Source organism: Carassius gibelio, chromosome B20, assembly GCF_023724105.1.
Source record: "Carassius gibelio isolate Cgi1373 ecotype wild population from Czech Republic chromosome B20, carGib1.2-hapl.c, whole genome shotgun sequence".
Taxonomy (NCBI): Eukaryota; Metazoa; Chordata; class Actinopteri; order Cypriniformes; family Cyprinidae; genus Carassius; species Carassius gibelio.
The window spans coordinates 3,121,054-3,139,745 of NC_068415.1; the positions used below are offsets into that span (position 1 = coordinate 3,121,054).

Sequence of the window (18,692 nt, forward strand, 5' to 3'; positions counted from 1 at the left end):
ACCATCTGATACTATCATCATACTGTGTGCCACAATGATCGTATCAGATTGTAAAACTGTGGTACCTTTGATATATAGCATTGTACAGATGATTTATGTACCGTGGAACTCCATGAATGTTAATAGTACTGAATTGCACTGAATGTACTGCCATGGTAAAACAACAGAACAAAAATTGTGGCATGTTATTTGTTATGCACCAATGTCGTGAATGACACATGCACTTAAAACTTAAAAACAATTCAATAGGTATTTTGCCCTATCCAAAAAAATAAATGAATTACTTATTTATATTCTTATTTTCTAATTGGACATGGTAATTAAATTTTTAACACATGCACAATATACTATCATATATATTTGGACACGGTAATAGGTAATTCTTAGGTTCTGAATGACCTATTCATGGCATAGATTTTTTTGGTAATGAATGAATTATTACGGTTACTGCCCTCTATATGGTATGAGGGAAGACTGACAAATCACTGACAACAGTACAAGGGTACTTGTTCTGTGATGTGTGCTTCTTTTGCTGGTCATTAAATTCATAACTGTGGCAGGCACCACTGTTGCCATCCAAATGAAACCCATCCAGCATGAACAATATTACAGAACTTGTGTTCAACTTTTTGTTTTAAAGATATGAGCTCATGGACAAGTTTTCCAAAGCTTCTGTAATAGGTCAGAGTTCTACTGGTTTGCAAGCTATTGCATTCCGTCAGAACATGAAATGACAATGGTGTCTAAACAGAAGTGCATTCTAGGTTAACATTGTCGTATTGGGTTACTAGTAGAGTGGCTTTTAGAGGGCACATTCAAATATGCGTAAAAACCGACTACCACAGAAACATGCCTGAGCTATGAGTTCATCTCTACTATATCATCATTTGACCTCTAATAAAAGCCACTGAAAAGTCTTCTTTTACTGGGTATAACATGAAATGGTTTGTTAGCTTAGCTTATTTAACCATTAAGTTAACTCATGTTCAAATGCACGCACATGCACATGAGCAAACACTCACAGTGCACCAAAACTGACATTTTCAAGCACGAAACTGCATGAAATCGCGTGCATGCTTTTTATGATCAAAAATGTGGTCTGTTTGGTCTTTTGTTTGTGTCTGCTTCAGTGTTGCATAAAACTCGGGATGAAACAAAATGTTGTAACAAGAAAAGGAACTTACTGAATTGCAATTCAACACAGTCACGCAATTCAACTTCAGAACTAAAGACTCTAGTGTTCACTTAAGATAACCAATCACATCTTAAGTTCACTGATGCTTTACTCTTGCTTAAATGAAACCAACCATTATTGAAATCTCTTAATTACGTGATTGACGTTTAAATCAGATTTTTCGTCTGTAACATCCAATCTTATTTTCCTTAATACTTTTTGAGAATCATTTACTCTTGCTTTGAACAAAATCGATTTTATTCGATATTTAAATCTCTTTACGGAACAAAACTGAACAATGTTTGAATCCATTAATAGACCAAAACAGACCAATATTTATATCTATTAAGAGACCAAAACCTAGCCAAAACCTATATTTAAGTGTATTAATGGAACAAAATATCGACCAACATTTAAAGCTCTTAATAGAACTAAACCAACCAATATTTACATCTATTAATATACCAAAAACAGACCTACATTTAAATCTTAATGGAACAAAATCTAACGATATTTAAAAGCTGCTTTGAAGCTATGTTTATTGTAAAAAGCACTAAACAAATCAATTTGATTTGAATTCTAATTTTAAAGTCAATTCAGAATGGCAACTCAAGATCTGTTGCAGCTACACATGTTCTACTGTAACAGAGGACCGTTTCTTAAGATCCCAGATTAGCATGAGTCAGGCCTGTTTGGTCTGCTATCACTCATCCAAACCTGCAGGCTTAGACTGCGTCTGGATGTCATAACCCTTAATCAGCCTCGCCAAACCTCAGAGCAGGCTCTTCAAAACCTGCAGGCCTTTCTCTAGGGCACGTTCCAGCCGTCCCTCTCCATCTCTCTATCTGCGACTCGCGCTCCTGTCCACACACATCAATTAGCTGCTGTTACAGCCTCGTATGTCATGTCTGTTCGGACAGATGATATGAAAACATCTCATGAGTACTAATATTAGGTGCACACCGACCTCTGATTTTCATTCCATGGATGCGGTATTGATTTGAGCCTTGTTTCATGTCCTGCTTCACACCATGACCTCTGCTGATTTACTGTTGTGTTTTGCGAGTTGACATCGCAAGTTTGGCTCAAAGCCCCACACAGCAGGTCAGAAAGTCAGCAGACTTACTCAAGACCACAGAACCAGCCAGAAGTACAACACTGCAAAAAAAGATTTCTTACTCAATATTTTAGTCTGGTGTTCCAGTACAAATATCTTATCACTAATCTTCTAATCAAGATACATTTAATTGAGAAAATTGGGTATTAGCACCTTCATCCGACATTAACAATTGTTGTAGAAATGGCTCTCGGTCCCCGTTTAGAGAATGACTTCTAATGAGGTGTTCGTAAATCCTCAGCGGTCCTTTCATATTGTGTGAAGGTTCTGACGGGTCAGCCTTCCCATGCTGTTGGCCTCATATGCAGCTCAGATGTTTGAAGTGAACCATCGAAAGGAAATTCCTCAGAGCACATAATTCTGTAAAATCTGGCGGACTGCAAATGTGCCGTCCCGTAGTGGAGAATCAGATGTAAACCTTTAAACTCGAGGTGGAGCTTCAAATGATTCGGAGAACCTTACTTTGGGCAGGATGTAACTTTACAGACATGAACTAAATCTTTGCACATGCTGTTTTGTCCAGAACAATATGTTTTTTTATTTTAATTTACATGTTTTTGAAGCTTAAGGGGTCATGTGATGTTGCTAAAAAGAACATTATTACGTGCAATGCAATGTGTTTATGTGGTTTACGGTTCAAAGGACACAATTTCCACATACCGTACATTACCGTTTCTCCCCGCCTTCTGAAACGCGCTGATTTTTACAAAGCTCATCGGTCTGATAAGCGAGGTGTGCTCTGATTGGTCAGCTATCCAGTGGATTGTGATTGGCCGAATACCTCAAGCGTGTGATGGAAATGTTACGCCCCTTAACACACTGTGATGCTTTGTGTCCGGCACGACGAGACAAATACAATAAAACCCATTACAAACGAGGAATTTGTTGCATCCAGTGGGAACATGATTACTGATTATGACTCATACTGTGTTTTTATGTGTTGTGTTGCGTATCGCGCTGCATAAACAAATGTAAAAAGATACACTGATAAACTACAGATACTAAAAATACTTCACTACTGTCCGCTTCTGATTATATATTGGTCTTCTTTTCTCTGTATTTGTTTTTAATCATAAATTGCAAAACTGATACCACTTCTTAAGGATGTTTTTGAAACCTTTATAAATCATTTGTTTCAAACCTGTGATCCAGAGTATGGATCTAACCACCAAAGTCTGTAAATGAGGATTTGTTACACCTTAATTGTTTTGAAATTGTACTAGTTTGCCACTATAGAGGCCAGTTACTGTAATTCTATTAGGTCTATATCACTTTTATATCTTTGTATACATTTTTAATGATACATTGGCACAATAAGGAAGAGAGTAGTTTATTGGCTTGATTAATCAAGCTCTCCATAAAACAAGCAAAACAAGCCACATACAATTTAATACAATTAAATAAAAACACTAAGAAGTATAACAAAACCATGAACAATACTTTATGGACTATCTCAACAGAAGTAACACACATACACATCATTACACTGAAATGTAAAGCTACAGTCAACTATAAACACCCTCTAAATTCATCTGACAAACTTTTATTGTAGTCCTAATGTCTAATCAGATCCCAACCACAATACTTGCTGGGAAACCAGTAGTGCAACAAAATAATTTGCATTAAATGTGGGTAATATTTGGATATTTATACCATGCATTTATACCATGGGAACCTTTGAAAAACATTAGAACAATATGCTGTTACTATAACCAGGAAATTTGAATAATTCTACAACATGTGTAACAGTTACAAAAAGGCTTGTATAATTTCCAGAAGACATTAACACTGTGGCCTTATATTAAGCATTACCTTCCCCAATAAATCTCAATCTGAAGTTGTTAACTTGAACTTTCCTACACGGTAGAGCAACTGGTGTGCCTTTGTATGACTAACTTTCCATAAATTGGCAAATCATACTTTGAATCAGTGTTGCGTTTTAAATCAATTAAATTAAAACCTCTCATCGTTGTAATAAATGATGAGTTTTGGGAGTTAAAGGATCAAGGTGAACTGCAAATAGAGGACTACCACTGACCTGTGGTGAAATACTTACACGTTTTCATCCTTTCGTCTTTCCTTTCCCGTCCGGCAAGTTCATGCCAAACATTTACGCCAACCATTGGAAAATTTACAATAAAGAAATTGATTCCAGATTGAGTCAGGCTTCTTGTTCATAGCCACAAGTCTGTGCGTGTGTGTATTTGTAAGAAAGTGAAAAGCAAGCGAGCGTCAATGTGGTTTTGAGTTATTTAGCTGATGCTGCTTATCCAAAGCATACACTTAGGACAGTGTTAGCTGGGAAACAGACTTAGCATGAAAGTGTTCAAGTGTGCAAGCCTGTATACACTACCATTCAAAAAAATTGTGTGTGTGCAAAGCAGTAATGAAAGTAAAAGGTGGCTTTTTTGAAGAACCTAGAATATGACATATTTTCAGTTGTTTCACATTTTTGTTATGTATATAATTCCATATATAATTCCACATGTGTTAATTCATAGTTTTGATGCCTTCAGTGTGAATCCTTTTAAAAATTATCATTTTTACTTGTTCAAATAAATGCAGCTTTTGTGCATTAAAAAATGGCCCCAACATCTGAATGGTAATGTCCTTAGCATGTTTTCTTTCTCTACTGTGGCAGTAACAAATCTCTGCACCCAATGAGGTGATAGTTTCCTTCAAATGTCTTCTCATGTCTCTAATAAAATAAGCTGTCGTATTTGTCACATCATTGCATTGCATCACTAGAAGCATTTACATGCCCTTTCTTGCAAGAGTATCTTTCAGGCCTAAAATGTCATGCTCAAAGGCTCGATGATGATCTAAGTTGAAATCAGCAACCTTCCTATTCTGAACTCAAACCCCTTCTGGATTCTGAACCCTTGACCTTTGGGCTTCCAGTCCTGATCTTTAACCACTGAGCTACCACCACCCACGAGCTCCCTGGTGATCTCAGCTCTCAACATATTGGGTTACTGCTCCTTGTACAAATAAGCAAGAGTTCAGATTGGTAGAGCACTCAACCAATCAATCACTGACAGCTCTGAGACTGTTTCAAATGAACCATCAGGACATGTCAAAATGAAAGGGCCACTTGTGGATTAAATCTTTTTTAGTGCTCTCAGAATAAACCATCATCCATATATTTGTAGAGTACTAAACACACTAGTTGTGTGAGCATGCAAGCAGAGACGTCGAAACTCTCACTTTTCCCTGGGGAGAGATTAAAGATTTATTGTTAAATTCCCTTAAAATAATAACACGGCTGTATATTTGCTTTTCTTAAGATTTGTGAAACCCATCTTAAGTCATTACATGCCAAACGTATCAGTCATCCAAGAGTAAGACAAGATACCAAAGCCGTTCTCAGAGCGCGAGTTGATCATCACAAACAAATGCGGAGACATTTTTCAAAGAAACTTTGGTCTGTGTTCAATAGTTCTTCACTCAAGGGAATGGTTAATGAAAGACCAAAGTCAAGAGAAAGTCTAACGGACCAGCCCATCAGAAGGAAAGTTTATTGTTCAGAGGATTCTCATATTTCATTATACTTAAATGGTTAATATGTATCAACTTATATGTCTCAGATGTTCCCCGTGCAATTCCAGAGGAGAAATAAAAGATGAGTTCAATAGTAGAGTTTTGAAGTGGATATCTTAACATATCTAACCATAGTTTGACATATTGTTGAGGAAAGAAAAGCAATAGACTTTCAGCTCAGTGGTGCCTAGGAGAAACAAACAAGTAAAGAGATCTCATTTCTGATTCGTCACATCAGTCGTAAACTTTAGTTTGGTTCATCTAGGCACATTTTTCAGCTACTGTAGTTTAAGATGTTTCCCCACAGTAAACATGACACACAACAATTGTGTTTGTTTTAAGTGGTTGGACTTGTGCACCAAATGTGCCGCTTTTTGTCTTATTTGCTCATTGAAATGCTCAGAAGCATAACAGACATTGGTAACACTTTATGCATAACTACATGCCAGTAACCCTAAACCAAACCCTAGTCCTAGCACTAACCATACAGTAAGTACACATTAATTATTATTACTCAGTAGTGAAATGTATAATTACACTGTAACAAGAACACCTTAAACTAAAGTGTAACCCAGACATACAGGGCATGGTAAATTACTTAAAAAATTGTAGTCTGTTAATGATTACAAATTACTTTGTTGATTAAATTACTGACTACAGTTTTCAAGATTTTACATTTTAGGTTATGTATTCTGAGTACGTTTGGATTACTTTTCGATTGCTTTTGACATATTTTGTCAATTTAAATGCAATTTCCATTATATAAGAAAAGAGAAACAGTGTGTCATTAACGATATTAGCCTACATGAGAGGACAAGCGAATGGTGTTGTTAAACTATTGAAATATTAACTTCAAGAAAATATTTAAGTTCAAAGTGGTTTTACTGACAAAAACTTGCATTACATGAATGAAAAAAAAATTAAAATTGTGAATAATTTACAGCCATTGTGTGAATAATCAGCAATCATGTAATTCATTAAAAAGTGACTAATCTGATTATGACATTTTACAATATATTATAATCTAAATAAAAGTATTTCATTTTTGGAATCTGATTACGTAATCTAGAATACATGTAATCAGTTACTACCCAGCACTAAAAACATCAACCAAATAATGCTGAGAAATGCAATAAAGCAAAAAGCAGCATCAAATTTGACAGTGTTTCATCTCCTGAAGCTTCTTCAGCATTGGTTGCCATTTTCAAAAGTCTCTTGGTGAGACACAGAGGCGCTTCCGGAGAACCACGCTTGTCTGTTTTTGATTATGTCCTTGTTGTTTTCAGCTGTCTAAATCTACAAGTGAACACTCCTGCTGAGTCAGGACTGAACTCTATGACCAGTGAAGAAGAGCCATTAGCTTTGATACATGCCTCATTTTACACTGAACTCCATCTGGTAATGTTGTCAAACTCCAGATATGGCCAGAAACAATCAACAGGCACTCTGAAAAAGCTACTGCAATATTGCAATAACATGATATGTTGTTATTCAGCTTGAGACTCATCTCTGAAACTGACGTTCCCAGAATTCCCAGAGTTGCATTTCAAATTTTGTTTTTCAATTTGATGTTTTTTCTTTGAAATAACCATTTATTTTTATTTTGTTCTTATCGGTTATGTTTATTAGGGTTGTATGTTACATATATTGTTGTTAAATGAATGTTTATTGCATATTTCAGTTTAATGAGTCTCACCATGATGGTGTTTAGTGCTTGTGTGAATCACACTGTGCACCTTCTAGGTATCTTATTATTATTTAAAAGATGCTTATAATGGGCTCTGTTTCAAATCATGTGACTTTCTCATCACCACCTGCTATTGATGCTTACCATTGGATTACAAAAGTACAAAACAGATTTCAGTACTTCAATAAGTTGGTATATTAACATTATACCAGTTAAATTGTTATCTTTTATATAAAGCATGAGTTGTATAGATTTCATGCTTGTTTCATGATGTTTTTTGTTATATTTGGAGCTTGACAGCAGTGGCCACTTTTACCTGTTGAATGTCCAAAGGCTGTAATGATTCTCTCCAAATTCTCCTTGTGTGTTTCCTGGAAAATAATAGCTCACAGATTTGGATCTACACGGGGGTGAATAAATCATTTTTGGATGAGCTACACCTTTAACGCTTCCTCAGCGACACGTCTGTTGCACAGTATTACTCACCCATGACAGATGCACATCTGAGAGCAGCCAAAACCAGACCTCAAACAGAAGTCTTACATAATGTCAGCAACGATCTCAAACAGCCCAGACCCTGCACCGGTCAAGAGAAACTCGCTAGAGGGTTCATTGTTCATTCATCACAAACATTCTTGCGTTCCCATTTCGACCGTTCGTGTATGACACAGCATATTTCCAGTCAAATGGAGGCCGCAGGAAATCCGTGGAGAAACCGACTATATGTCTGAGAGCTCATAAACTCTGTGTCTAGCATGTTCACTCCGTGTGGATTCTTATTGCATGCTCTTTTTAGGAGCAGGGAACATATCCCAAAGGGTTTTGCCCTCTCTTGCCCTCTCTGAGGAGAGCTGCATTTTTTTTTCCAGCAGAGGCATGTCCGAGACGTTAAACATTGCCGATTTTTCCCCTTGTTTTGGGTCTCAATATAAATCAAGCCTGACTGTCATGAGCCACACTTGCATTATCCGTCAAATTGCTCAAACTGAAACGAAATTGAAAAATACAGTGAATGGAAAATCCGCCTAATGCAAATATGTCAGTTTTGCAAAAACTCCCATATCTCACAAAAAAAGATCTTGCACTTGCATGAGGTGGTCCTTTAGGCACTTCGAAAAAGGAAAATATCTCAAAGCGGCAATAGAAATAGCTTTTCTGCATTGACAGGTCACCTAGTGTGCATAAAAGTCACATGATCATTCATCAATTTACTATAACCTCAAAAAAACACCTAATTTGTTGCCCTCTCAATTATAAAGGACTTTCCTTGCTATTAACACTTATAATATAGGATAACCCTATATTTACACTGCATATGTCTGTGGCACAATGCGTCTGTGCCGGTGTTTATAACAGCCATACTACGGCAAGCTTCAGGAGCGACTCTCCACACTGCTTCACTAAAATTACACACTTTTTACTGAAAGTAATGGCTAGTGAGGTGACTGCATTATTCGTAAACTGTCCAACGTTCATTGCCATGGCTTATCGCAATTACGTTTTAGCTACATAACACTGGATAAATGTTTATCAACATTTATAAAATATCGCAAACGTTTTGAGCAAATCTGTAATGGAAACCCAGTATTGGTCACGCCATTTCGGAGCTACATGACAGTCAGAAATGAACTATGACCTCATCCTCCTGAATGATGCCTTTCCGATTCAAATGCCCATTTTATTGTTCCTGAATTCATTTCTGAACTAATGGAGTGATCCAATGAGTTATTGATCCATTTTATAAAGATTACTTCATTTCTAAATGAATTAATAAAAAAATGAGATATTATTTTTTTGGTTAATATAGCACGACACTAAGAGTCTACATCAATGTTCTGAAGTTAATGCGAGTGCTGTTTTCCTGTAAAAACCTCACAGCTGTACTAATGTAAACTCTGGAGGTTGTGATAGCGGATCCCTTGAGTGTTGTGTTCTGATGTTGCTATGCAGTTGCTAGGGTGGTCTGACAGGTTTTTAACATGTTGGTAAATACTGTTGGCTTTCTGGTTGATTGCTGTTCCGATGTGTTCTGTCTTTCTTGGACACATTGGTACAGTATGTGGTTCCTAGTGTGTCCTGACTGGTTTTTAACATGTTGCTATGTGGATGCTAGAGTTTTTGGCCAACTGCTAGCAGTGTTGGACAAGTTTCTCCAAAAAAAGTTATAAATTAATAGATACTAATTATATCTTAAACAGTGTAATTAGATTACTGTACAAATTGCTTTCTATAAAAAAGTATTGTATTGCTTATGACTAAATCCCATAATCAGCCTCAACCAGCTGAACAAATACAAGGCTAGACGTGAACCTGCTCTTTTAAATCTTTTAAATAAATCAGATAAAATTGCTAAGATTGAATTTTTCAAAAGTAATTTCATTTAAAGTAAAAATTTTGCATTAAAAATATGCATTTTAAAATTAGATGTTCCCTTTTCATGTTAAATTGCCTACTGTTTTATACAGAATTGTTCTATAGTATTTTATGCAATTACGTCAGAAGTAATTCAATTACTAAGTAATGCCTTACTTTACTTTTCCAAGAGAAATATTAATAAATTACTGTAATTAATTAGCTAGTAAATGAGGCATTACGTCCAATGCTGATTGCTAGAGCATTGCTAGGTATTCTGCATGGTTGTTAAAACATTTCTGGATATTCTGGCTTTTTGCCAGAATGTTATGGTGGACGATTTGAATGTTTCTGGCTGGTTTTTAGTTTGTTGCTATGTGGTTGCTAGGTTTGTTAAATTAGCAATAGAGCAGGGTACCATTTTAAATGGGGCATTTAAAAGCCCAGATTTAGGAGTGACATGCATGCTGGGTTATTTTGACATCAGTTGTATTTATGGGTCATAGTGGGCCCCACATGAGAAATAAACATTTTATCATCAAGTTAAAATAAACATTATCATAGCAGCAGCTTTATTTAAAAAAAAAAAAAAAAAAAGAGAATGACGTATTGCCGGACTTTGTTCACAGTTTCCAGTGCATCAGCAGCGGCAGCTGTGAGATAGAGCAGCAATTTGGGTCATTTGCGATACTCTCCGTTTGTGGACCCCAGACGGAGGTATGCGCGGGCGTTCTTCGTTAAATCAAATTTCTGGGTGGGATGAAAATGCCAGATGGTTTTTCCATGACTCCCCATGAGAGGGTGAGCTGGCCTTGCCAGAAAAACACGTCATCATCGTAGGCCAGTGCAAGGTTATGTTTGCTTGTTTGTCTGAAACAAATGAGAACTTTCCTACTGGCTACTCCGATCTATGACATCACCTCTGCGACGACGCCAAATCTCCAAATCACCCAAGCCATGATGACTAATCGAATTTGTACACGATAATGAATGTGAGCTATGAAAATGTTCATATGAGAGACTTTGTGTTGATGTGATAACTTGCTAATATTTTCCGGCTGAAATTTAACACATGAACCCACGACCCTAAGTAGACTTGTGGTCACATTGGCTTTATGTAAGATTTCATAACATATTACTGAAATGGGAAAACTTTAGTAGCAATAGTTAAGGCCCATTAAAGCAGTTAATAATTCCCATTGATAATGATCCATCCAATCCAGAACTCCACATCCATAAATCCGCTATTGTCTTCTCTGATTGCAGAATAAACAGTAGGAAAACCAAGGCCAGCAGCTCTGAGCAACTACACAAAGCTGTACAGATCACATCCTGTCTATGGTTTAGTCAGAAAAAAACACAAACAGATGCGAATGTTTGGCCAACACATTGCATGCACGTTATTTCGTTGAACATGCATTAACATGAACAGAATTTGTCATTCGTTTAACTTACAAAATGTGACGCATTAAGCGTTGAGTAGAAATTGATTAGCCTAGCCTAATCTGAATTTCATAATCAGATACCAAAAAATTAAGTACTTAGTAATTAAATTATTTTACGTACATTTTCAAATACTCCTAATCAGACTAGTTAAATTTTATTGATTATATGACTGCATATTATGCACAAGATAGCAAAAAAGTATTCATATATTGATAACAGATTCACATTGATTCTCCCTAATTCTTCTTTTTCATCTTTAAATGTTTTATTCTAAAACGTCCCACTGCTTATGCATACAGAAAGTCTTCAGGTTTGTGGACATTCACACACAGATGAGTTATTAGTCAGGTAGCTATAATATTAAAAAATTATGTAAATTTGAGGAAATGTTTTCTCAACATATCAATATTCCATTAACTACCGATGAGGACATTCATTTTTATTTACCATGTAGTTTCTACATGCATTCTACGTGCACTTCATGTGTGTTATACCAACAAATGGAATACATTTTCCTTCTCTTTGCATTTTATATCAATATGGCACAAGATTATGCTATTCAAAATCAACATGAAAAACAAGTTAGGTCAAAGGTAATCTAAAAGTACTCTGATTATATTACATAACATTTTTAATGTAATCAATGTTACTAAATACAATTTTTGTAGTTAAGAGACGAGCAAGTTACACTAGAAATAAAAAAGACTATAAATGTAAAAAGATTACAAAGGCAGACGCTTTGCATGCACTAAAGAATCTTGCACAATAAGACAAAAAGATGCATTAAAAAATTAAAAAACATTTGCTCGCATGATGTTTTTGCACTAATGTGCCAATAATAACCTTATTAGTACCAAGGGGACGATAGAGTCATTCAAATGTCTGAAAATGTTAGACATATCTATTCCTTTAGGGACTCATCAGGTTTTACTCACTAGTTGGCAGCAGGAATCAGCCATGACATTCACAGAGAACCCTAGAACAATAATGAATTAAACACACTGTGTCCTGCTGACATCATTACAGATCCCCTTACTCTGTCTGTTTCAGTAATAAAGTCCACAACATTAACACACACCCCTTCAGAGAGGATACTCGTGTTCATTTTATGACCTTACTCATCAAAAATGAATTCTATAGTGGCCATTGCCCAGACAGGTCATGTTTACATTTCATTTGCTTTTAAGACTTACATTTAAGGGTTAGATATTTGAACAAACCATTGTTATAATTATGTGACTTGTTGAATAAAAGTGTGCTTTAAATTTGATAAGATTTTCATTGGGCAGATGACAAAAGCTGGTCTAGAAAGTTTGATAAATCTCAAAGAATATGAATCTGAACCATATTTAGAAACCAGAAGGTCATAGAGACTCAAATATCACACCCATAATGCCCTAGCAACCACATAACAATGCTCTAAAACACTCAGAAAACCTTAGAAATCTAGCTTCGTTTAATTATTTAACTTTTTATTGAGAAGTATAAAAGAAAGCTTAATGATGGAAGAAACAGGATAAGGAAATGCTAACTCTGGTCATTCACACCACAGACAACAACTATAACCATAACAGTGACTAAACTTTTAATAACTGTCCTAATTATATGAGAATAAGGAACTAGACACAACAACTGTAATGATTAAGTCACATGGGAACGTTATGGTTGGTTGGAATTACTTTCAGAACGATTTTTTCCCAGCTCATGTTTGATAATAACAGTCAGCCAATCAGAATGCAGCCAATCAGCCAATCAGAATGCATCCTGGTATAACATATTCATATTAAACTCAAAGCCACTAGAAGCCAAGCCTGCAACCATTAGCCAAAAATGTGTAATGGCTAAAGCTAATGCAGTGCGTTGGAAAGGAGACCAGACGCCGTTTTTTTTCCGTTAACGGCGATTGAGTGTTGCACGACTCTGACTGAAATTCAATGACGTCAAGGCTATGATGTGATTGGTTGAAAGGGACACATTGTTAGGGTTAAAGTTACCGTTCGTAAAAATTTGAAAAAAATAAATACATTTCAGGTGATAAATGATTTAAAACATGGACAGCCAAACAGAATGCTTGACTTTATAAGGGCCTGTTTATATCTGGTCATTTCATGAGTTTTCATGAGAATTTTTATTTCTTTTGCATTTAATATTAATCCTTGAGAACAGGAATTATAGCTTGATGCTAATTATGTAAGTTGCCAGAGCAAATATGTCTTTTTATTATAGAAATATATTATATAAAAAAAGATTCATGCTGTGTGACTGTGAGATAATATAAAAAATAATAAATATATAATAATAAAATGAACAAACTTGTCATAATTTTACAGTTTACAGATAACCACTATAACCATTATATTTGCAATACAATAAATATATGTACCATATTAGAATAATATTGCCTTATATATTTCTTATATTAGTGCTTTATTATTAGCATATCATGCTAATATATATATATATATATATATATATATATATATATATATATGCTAGAATATAGTCTTGTCAGTAGGTTATGCATGCGTAAACTAACCCTGAAACATGTTATGTTGAGATAATAATTTCCTATGGCTACTTATAATACCCAGAAAGTTACCTCCATTTTTATAACCAAAAGATGAGTTTATCTGATACTTACCTTTAAACATACCCAGTCTTTGATTTTGAAATATCGGATAGCACATATCTGTTGCTTTCCTTGACGTGAACTTTGTTTAATTTGCATATAGTGCAGAATTGAAGATCAAATAAAAAATCTGTTTTGCTGAGACACGTTTATGTGGCCAAGTGTAATGGAACCGTTTTAACAAATCAGATCTGAGAAATATCTGATTTTAATTATAGGGTCTATTCTAATTCTCACTTTGAATTTACATGTGTAATTTTTCCTATTTGACCGTTCTCTCACACACACACAGACACATTATATGGGGGTTTATTTAAATCCTTTTTTTATTTACCATGCTTTTAGTTTCCTATAAGGTATTTGATTGGCTTAGAATGATAAAAATTGTTCCACTCTTTCCAATTACAGTGATTGCTGTCCTACTTAAGTGGCGGTTTGAATGTTGGTTTTACTGTATCAAACATGGAATCAAAACCAAGAAGGGCGAGAAAGCCAAACTGGACAGAGGAACAGTGTTAGCCCAGTTAGTGGATGAACACAAGGCCATTCTTAAAGGAAAATTCGGGCCGGGTGTCACAGCAAGGGACAAGTATAGTATACCGTACACACAGCTTCAATGGAGGGTATGAGAGCTCTCTGACTAAATCTAAAATATCTTAAACTGTGTTCCAAAAATAAACGGAGGTCTTACGGGTTCGGAACAACATGAGGGTAAAGTTATTAATTACTATAATTACTTAACTAAGACCTATTTTAAGGGTTAAGACGCTTTCTGAATTACTTTTTTCTTTACTAGGATTTTTTCTTTAATTTTAAGAGTAAACGCCCACATTTCTAAGGATTTTCTTAGAATTTTATCACTAGGAGCTACTTTTTGCATTAAGATTCTTTTTGAATATGGGCCCAGCTCTTTTTACAGCAACCTGTTTTGTTGAATGTCGCTTTAAAATATTCATTGTTATATCTAACAACAAAACACCTCAATCACTTAATCGGAGTAATTCTTGTCTTCCCCTGCACCGGAGTTAACACAAAGGCAGATAGCTCTCAGCTCAACTCAGGGCAGGTCTAAGGTAAGACGGTCTTGTCAATCAAACTATTGTAGGAGGGGCCTGTGCAGAACTACATCATTCTGCCAGGAATCTCAGAACAGCCTGATTTGAGAAAGGGGATTTTAAAATAGGGATCATAAAATGGATAGTTTTGGCCAGTCCTTTATTTCTGATTGGTTGAGTCGTGTTTGAAGCGTTGTAAATTACTTCACGAACATACACCTTTGTTTATGTCTGTGTTGCTCGTCAACCACTTTGTTGCAACCACAACAGTTTCTGAGGAACTACATTGTTTGGTTGACGATAATGTTTTAACTAATATCATTGCATTTTTTATTATTCTGTAAAACCTTGCTACATATGTTGAAAAAAAAAAGCTTTCTAGAAGCAATAAGTGAAATTGTGGTTTACAGTGAATTTATAACAGCTACACTGTTAAAAAATTACTGTAAATTTTACAGTAAAATACTGGCAGCAGGGTTGCCAGCCAGGTACTGTAAATCGTAAAAAAAAAAAAGTAGTCGTACTGTAATTTAATTTACAGATTTTTCCTGTATTCTCAATTACAGTAAAATTCTGTAAATTAAATTACAGTAAGACTACTGTAAAATTTACAGTAACTGGCTGGCAACCCTGCTGCCAGTATTTTACTGTAAAATTTACAGTAATTTTTTTATATTTTGTATACTGCATTTTTACAAAAAAATATATTATATACTGCATTTTTAATACATTGTATATGGCATTTAACAATTATTTAAATAGCAAATGCACACTTTCAAGTAGTTTACTGTGCAAAGCAATTCTTTGAAAAAAAGCATATGTGTATTTGCTATATTTAAAGTATGTAAAATGATAGCATACAATATATTTTCCCTATTGCTGACTTAACTTTAACTGCATAAAGTGTTATATAATGCATAACTTAATTCACCAAAAAAATATAAAAAAATAACATTTTTAAAATCTAAAAAAAAAACAGGACAAAATGTTATATATCACTTTCAAATTTACATTAAAAAATGACAAAAAGTATATTATTTTGAACTCATTTTTATTTATTTTAAAATTATTTCATTTTTTTTTAAATGGATATGAAATTTTGGCATGATTTCTTTTTTATTACTTGGAACATAATGGCCATCATGGACCTTGACACAAAGAAATATTCAAACTGCGTTATAACCGAAACATGACCAACATGGTCATATTAAAACAGTTCACCCAAAAGTGAAAATTCTGTCATTTCTCACCCTCATGTCATTCCACACCCTTAAAACCTTTGTTCATCTTCACAACACACATTAAGATATTTTTTATAAAACCTGATGGCCCAGTGATGCCTACATTGCTAGCAAGATCATTTCCCTTTCCAATGCCCAGAAAGGTACTAAAAACATATTTAAAACAGTTTATGTGACTACAGTGGTTCAACCTTAGTGTAATGAAGCAATGAAAATACTTTTTGTGTGCCAAAAAACTAAATAATGACTATTCAACAGTATCTCGTGATGGATGACACTGCTTCATGAAGCTTCAAAGCTTTATTAATCTTTCAGTTCAAATCAGAGCATATCAAACTGCCAAATTCACATGATTTCAGTAAATGAGGCTTCGTTACGTCATAAGTGTTTTGAAATTTCAATGGTTCGTGTGACTTTTGCAGTTTGATACACGTTCTGAGCAAATGATTTGAAACAAAAGATTCGTAAAGCTTCTAAGCTTCATGAAGCAGTGTTTTGAGATTGCCCATCACTAGATATAGTTGAATAAAGGGGTTGGCAAAAAAAGTATTCTCGTCGCTTTATAATATTTAGGTTGAACAACTGTAGTCACATGAATTGTTTTAAATGTTTTAGAGGCTTTCTGGGCATTGAAAAAAAGAAATGATCTTGCTAGAAATGCACGCTTCACTGAGCCACATCTTATTATGTGTTGTGAGGATGAACGAAGATCTTACGGGTGTGAAACGACATAAGTAATTATTGACTTAATTTTCATTTTTGGGTGAACTAATCCTTTAAAAACCACAAAGACATTTTCAGATAGCTATCATCATTAAGGAATAGACCAATATTGCCAAACAAGTCATACAAAAAAAAGTGATGCATGACTGACCGGAAGGAGCCGCGCACTTGCAGAAGTCATACAAACTTTCCATCAAACAGATAAAAATCAACCAAATAACAATTATGCTCCAGATGAAGTTCCATCCCAGGATTCAAAGTGTGACTAGAAATATTGAAAAGAGTAAAGAGGACAATACATTAGATATATTACAAAACATAATAAGACTTTCAGAAACAAATAGGGGGAGGACAGATACAGTCAGAGACAGATACAGGGATGAGAGGTACAGTCAGAGAGAGACAGAGGGATGAGAGGTACAGTCAAAGGCAGATAGAGAACAATAAAAGGAAGACGCAATCTTGGTGTGTGTGTATCCTTACATTTCAGAAATTCCATTGGAATTTGCACAGAAGAGTGGCAACATGTGGGTTGACTGCCACACATTTTCTTCTGTATCACTTGTCCTGTTTTTATTTCGATGGCACTTTTCCCTTGGCTTTGGGTCCTCTCTCTGGATTTATGCCCACAAAGCACCTAAAGGGTCATGAAACAGACAATATGTAATTAAGAGCGGTTTTAGGACCTCCAAGAAAGTTGGAGATGTCCACTAATAATAAAAAAAAAACATATTTAACTCAATAGCTTGCTGGTGTTAAATAGGGAGACAAATATATTCTCTTCTCGAGTTAAGACACATTGTTTTAAAGGCATCAACAGAAATAACACTGATAACATAACATTATTAAAAGGAATGTTCTGATATAACTTATCTATAAAATGCTGGTTCTGAAGTTGTTAGAATTCAACCATTACCTTTGAATGAACTCCAAGGTACACACTGCTTCCTCCTGATACTCAAGATTAAACTAGTAATAAGCAGCAAACAGAGTGGCAAGGCCGGACAGAAAACTGGGCTGAGTGCCCTCACACACCACCTCGCCTTCAATACTCAGCATCCAGTGCCCACTTGTCAAAGTGTCTCCTAAAACAATCAATATCACAATAGTAATTAATACCTATACCATTTTTTTTTTTTTTTTTGTATTTCAGATTTTTACATTTACATTACATACTATATTTAGTAGGGGTGGGATAAAAATGTGATTCTTAAATGTATCGCAATGCATAAGCAGACGATTCTGAACTGATTCACAAATGTCAAAAATAAATTTTCTAAACGTTAATTAATGTAATGATGACGGAAAGTAAAAGGCGGATCTCTGAAACGCGGAAGTGCATGCCCAGACAGTCTTTGGCATGCACATATTTCTTTTACTGTCTATGGTGTGTATCCACTGGCGCAGAGCAAGCGTTTTGAGACCTATAACGTTACTTGAGCGTTTTCAGTCCATTTAATGGAAGTTGAGCTTCCATAGTTGCATATGGTTTGTGGTGGATCGATTATGCAGCAAAATGCCTCCTAATGTGAAACAGACTGCAAGCACTTTGTTTTTTTCTTCCTGAACCTTCTGGTTGTTCGTTCATTTGAAATGACTCGAAAAAAGATTCGTTCATTTTGCTGAACGAGACTCAAAAGTCCGATTCGGTAAAATGATCCGAACTTCCCATCACTACAACTGATGATAAGATTCAAGTCATAGACGCAATAAAACAACTCGTTTGTT

General features: G+C 35.1%; 2 long non-coding RNA genes across 2 annotated transcripts in view; both read right to left on the reverse strand.

The window, feature by feature from the left end:
- LOC127983472 (uncharacterized) overlaps positions 1–18,692 on the reverse strand; it is a 49,537-nt gene that overhangs the window by 29,197 nt on the left and 1,648 nt on the right. The window lies entirely within an intron of this gene.
- On the reverse strand, positions 16,778–17,974 carry LOC127983471 (uncharacterized). The gene is made up of 3 exons (XR_008160449.1): positions 17,881–17,974; positions 17,448–17,601; positions 16,778–17,229 (listed from the first exon to the last, which is right to left on the reverse strand). It is a non-coding gene; the product is annotated as an uncharacterized LOC127983471 (long non-coding RNA).